This window comes from Lagopus leucura, unplaced genomic scaffold (assembly GCF_019238085.1).
Source record: "Lagopus leucura isolate 7727_CA_CO unplaced genomic scaffold, USGS_WTPT01 Super-Scaffold_100008, whole genome shotgun sequence".
Lineage (NCBI taxonomy): Eukaryota > Metazoa > Chordata > Aves > Galliformes > Phasianidae > Lagopus > Lagopus leucura.
The window spans coordinates 22,479,917-22,485,509 of NW_024962265.1; the positions used below are offsets into that span (position 1 = coordinate 22,479,917).

Consider the following 5,593-nt stretch of genomic DNA (forward strand, 5'->3'; position numbering starts at 1 on the left):
AAATATTTTTAAAATATAAACAGTTTGTGGTTAGAGCAATTAAAAATGTCATCAAAATTTAAAATAAAAATACTTCATGTATCTGTGGATCACAGGCAGACTAAATTTGTTACAATAAGTGATAAAAAAATATATATATAATTTATTTCAGCAAGACATAAAATGTGTTCTAAAGATGATATACTGCATGTGCCCTCACTTTTGGCCTGGTTTATTGCAATGTGGTTGTGACATTTTATTTTTTTAATTCAAATTTCAGATCCTGTGTCTGTCCAGAGGTTTGTTACATCTACAACAACTGTAGAACAACTAAGGGACTTTCTAGAGATCCCTGATGTATACATCTGGCAAATGCTTGCAATTGATGCTGACAAGGTAGTTTGCCTTCTTGGGATCACTTTTAAGGAAGGAAGAACTCAGAGGTTAGTAGTTTGATTGTCCTATGAAGGCTGAAATAAAGAGGAAAAAAAGGGCATAAGAGTCATTGTTGTCTATACATTGTTGTCTATACATTGTTGTCTTAAGTGTTGTACCCAACACTTAAGATGGAGGATGCTGGAAATCTTGTCTGTGAAGTTCTTGATCATACCACTTTTTCAGGGATAACTGGGAGCAAATGAAAAGGGAATTCTGAGGATGAAAAGGAAAGAGAAATGAAATTCAAGACAGATAAACCCATAGAGGAGAATGGAAAGGAGAGAGGTTGGAAAAGTTCATTGGTGAAGTAAGTGCCTAAATATGAGTACAATGGAAATATATATATGAGTATAAAGAGAATGTAATTGGATACAAGAATAAATTCAGAATTCCAGTTTAATGAGGTCACCTAGAACCTTTCTTATTGTAAAATATATCTATCAGCTTTCAGAGGAAGAAAAGAAGTAATTGTGCATAGATCATTTTGCCATTTTCACACAATTTATGAAGCCTACCCTTTTCCTAACTTTAATGATGTAGAATGTATGTTGGAGCTTCTCCTGAACACAATCTGCCTAACGTGAATCAAAAACAAGCCCTTCTGGTTTTGCAGTAGTGGCTATGTGATTACTTGAGGAAGTGTATCTCCCCATTTTCCTTTTAGTTTCTGCAGCCGTTGAGGAAATACAGTTGCATTCTCATTTTGTTTTTCTTCATATATCAGGAGCAAAGAATACCATGCATTCACTATGTGAAGAACTGTCACCTATCACTATGTCAAAGACACTTACCCTCTGATAATTCAAATTAAGCCATCAGATAAAGGAATGTCATCCTAAAAGAAAAATTCCCACTTAGCTTATCTAATTGGGTGTGCAAACTCCATTTTATCAGTAATGAGAATTGTCACCTAATGGTGTTCAGACTTCTTGCCCTAAGGATTAAACAGCAATCAGAGTTGTTGTTCATGCTGTTTGGACGTGTGAGTTGTCATGCAAATCGTCATGCAGATACAGTCTGAGGATGAAACAACCTCAGTGATGACATGAAACTTGAAAATCTCATTTAAAACTTTTGGTGTTGCTTTACTCAGCTTCATTGCCTAAACAACAGTATGCATATTTAAAGGGTTGATTAAAAAGTAATGCTTCCTATTGAAGAGTAGCATATTGGCAACTGGTGGTAACTATGTTAAAAATATTCTTCTGCAGCTAAGAATTTGCTTTATCAAGTGGTGTTATTGTGCTCTTTCTTCTAGTTTTCATGGAAATAAATAGGAAGCAATATTTTTGAAGTGATCTACATACTACTACAAATATTGGACCTTGTCTTGGTTTTGTACTGTTGTGATAGGGAGTTTTTTTGTCTATAATTAAAGACTTAAACCTGTTTTGTCTTCACTGTAGCTGTTAGTAAATATGTATCTTAAAAAAAAATAATTCTAAATTTATTGTTTAGAATTGATCTGTTATTGCTGATCTTTAATGGAATTTTTACTATCGCTTTTGTTGGTGTATTTTTATATATGTAATGTACCTATACATGCAAATATATAATATCACAGAATCACAGAATTGTAGGGCCTGTTTATCAGTGACGTAAAGATACTTTTACATTTGTATATATGTAAGAGTCAGAAAACCTGCAGTTCAGAAAGCCCCAAATTTTATGTTTCTTCCCATTCTTTTATGGATTTTCAGCCCTTAAAAATCTGAACTAAAGTTTCAGCTGTTGATGCTCAAAAAAGGTAGTATTTACAAGCTCTCTATTTTCAGATGAGTACAGCTAAGCAGATAATGAAGGGTGAAATCTGCAAACATTTATTAAAGTGAAACATTGCATTTTACATGGCAATACTCTAACTCATTTTGTGCTCACTTTGCAAGAATATTATAGGAAATTAACTTACTGAGTGGCTGCTTAAAATGTGTTTTTACTAAATAGTGGATTATACCAGTGAAAGCCATAGTTGAAGTTTTAATATGCAATTATTGAAAATGAACAATAAGTTATTAGTTTTAATTTCTTTTCTGCCCTGCAGAGAATGAAAAGTTTGGCTGCTTGTTGTATGCTAGCTGCAATACTTTACCTCTAATCTCCTGTTCTTTTCCCTTTATAGTCATGTATCATCAGCATCATCAGATACACAGTGTGTATCAAATACACAATCTGCAAACATGTTATGTATTCATAGCTTAATGAATAGTCAAAATGGTCTTGCAATATGGCCAAACATTGGCAGAAATATCTGTAGAATGGCAAATTTACAAAGTAACACTGTTTGTGTAAGACTTGTATTCAAGAGAAGACCTGTTTCAGCTTGTTACTGTAAATAAATCATATAATATCTAAACTGAAATAATCTTCACTGTCTCTAGTTATTCTATACTTGTAATAAACAGCTCATTAACTCCATTACTACCAAGTTTAATTACAAAGTTTGGGAAATGTTAATGAGTAAATAGATAGTATTAATGCACTATAAATTTTTTAACTAATCCCAGATTTCTTTTCAGAGCTGTATCCTGCGCTACATTTGAGACTCAAGCAGATGACGGTTACCTTATGAACACCCAAATCAAGGCCTGTAGATCTTATGCTCATATGACTAAGAGCTATTGTTCTTCAGGTGCTTTGTAGCCTGCGTGTCAGCTTCACTGGGTCACAAGTGGCTGCACACCATGCAGCAAATATGTGTGTGCAAAGGACTTGAGCAAGAAGGCAGGCTCCATTGGTGCAAAGTATCTAATGGACTCTTCCTCACCTTGAGCTACTCAGTGCGCCACTGCCTTTCTCAGCTGAAAGGAAAATGCTCTTTCACAACTGTTCAAAAAGGAAGAAAGAAAGCTATAATAAATTATTAACTGTGAATTATTCCCTCAACTCTATGGCTCAGTCATTGCTGCCCCAGTTTTCTTGCACATGAAGCATAAAATATCAACCCTGTCCTCCAAGCATTTCTTGGTAGAAATTGGCAAGATGGCTAATGTAAGAACTAGGCCTTGCAAGGTAGCATATTTTGGCATATAATATGTAATTTCTCAGTTTTATTTTTACAGCATCTTGTTTTATTTCTCTTGAACAGAATTGGGAGATTTACACATGACTTTAAGGGGAGTAGAAAAAGGCCTAGAGTTTCTCTGATGTGGGATGATCTGGTTAGATGTATGTACCACCAGTGAAACATTCACACTACCATCATACTTGGTACAGTGGTCTTATAATAAAATTAGCAGTGCAGCAGTCTTTTGAGATGCTCATTCAGTGAAGCTTACAGGAGCAGCATGACTTTGCACAGAGCCCAAAAGTCTGAACAGAATCTAAAATCTGTAAGCTTGGTACAGCTATATCAACCAATGCAGAGATTTTGCTGGCTACTGCACTGCATTTTTAGCCTATACTTGAATAAGTTTTTTTATTGAACTAAGATTAGCTTCACAAAGTAACTCAGATGTTTTCAGGATAAATTAAACTCATACTGTCTTGCCTCATATCACTTGTCCTTACCCATTCACAGTGGAAATTTGTCAGGGCAAAAAGTGCTTTGCTCTTTTATTATGTGTCTGTCCAACAATAGAGTCCGTTATCTCTGTCTTGCAAATACAGAGAATGAAATAAGAAAGGCACATTATCTTTGGAAAATAGGACAGTAAAGAAGTGTCAGAAGTTATATTTGACTCTGTATCTTATGAGTCCCAAAGCAGTTTCACTTTGCTAGACTGTGTGTGTTCCCAATGTCTACTTGTGTATCTATATTTGTACAGATTTATTCCTCTGTCTTTCTTCAGAGTAAAATAAATGTTTATTCTAATTGATCATTACCAGATATAAAGTGATAAATAGATTTGGTAACATTCTATTACTGAGAAGAATATTTGCAGTTCGTTTGTAAGCACGGAGAATGAACTAGGTGAGTGAAACACTCTGGAGGAAAAGTTGTTCACTTATACAGATATTTAAATGCATATATCTGTTTAGTTCAATGCATTTTGTGTCAAACTTCTTCAGTGTGACACTAATAACAAAAAAGTATTGGCTGGCAATATAACAAAAATGTCAGAGTCAATTAGGGTTGTTAGAAATCCATCCACTGTAGACATTTACTGAAATGTATTAATTTGGAGGAACATTAAGAAACTGCCAAGAAATAAGACGTATTTTAAGTCAGCTATGGAGTAAGTTGTTTTGACTGGATGTTTTCCTGTGTAAGATGTAGTATTTGATAGTTGTTAAAAGAAAAAAAAAAAATTGTACTTTGGGAATTTCTTTCATATTTGTATGAAAATAAAATCTTAGGCTAAAATAACAGCTTCCTAAGATTATTTTTTTTTTCTTCTCTATAATTTTAAATAATAGCATTTTATGACATCTAGAATTACAGTTTAATTTTGGTTTACATTTACAAGGTAGATTTTGAAAGTCTGTGTTATATTTAATGTTAATAACAATCGTGGTCCTGGAAAACACACTAGGAAATTATGTATGGGATGATCTACCTGCTAGAGCATCTTACATCCATTGGTTGGTGGAGCCTCAATGCAGAAACAAATATTACACCATACTGATCACTGATATTAGTCCTGAGTGAAACAGACATCTGTCAGATGGCCTTGGCTCCAAATGCTTCCTGAGCATTTCAGAAGGCGAGAGAAATTGTTCCAAATCTTTGTGCTGCACACTGACGTCCTTCACTCTTATGGCAAAACAGATGGAGGTACCAGTTCCACCATGTACTGAAGAGTGAGCCTGTTCCCTTAGTGTAGTATGTATGAGTCTGATCAGATGCCCTTCTTCCAGAGTCCAAGTGACAGAAAACGAGACAGAAGCAGAAATTTCCCATTGACCGAAGCTCCCTTGATGAACTGGTACAGAGAACAATATTTTTAAGCAAGAAGGCATATAAGCTACTAAAAGTAGTTCATATTCAAGTTTTGCCTACTTACTAACCCTTTATGTCCTTCCTACTGTCTTTCAGAAATGGTTGTCCTACTGTCAGTTTGGAAAGTTTTTTTAACTAAGTGCTCTCTGACACAAGCGGTGCAGGTTTAAGCTTGGCCCTTGGCAAACACTTTACCCAGTTGCTGGGAATAATGCCAAATACATCTATTTTTAAGATCCTTTTAGCTTTTTGCATATTCATTCTTCTGCTATTATCCTATTTCTTTTCATCTGGATC

The 5,593-nt window shown here is 34.7% G+C and overlaps 1 long non-coding RNA gene across 1 annotated transcript; it reads left to right on the plus strand.

The window, feature by feature from the left end:
• The first annotated feature begins 252 nt into the window (after positions 1-252).
• On the plus strand, positions 253-4,635 carry LOC122180862. The gene is made up of 3 exons (XR_006179243.1): positions 253-422; positions 601-724; positions 2,934-4,635. It is a non-coding gene; the product is annotated as an uncharacterized LOC122180862 (long non-coding RNA).
• Positions 4,636-5,593: the final 958 nt, after the last annotated feature.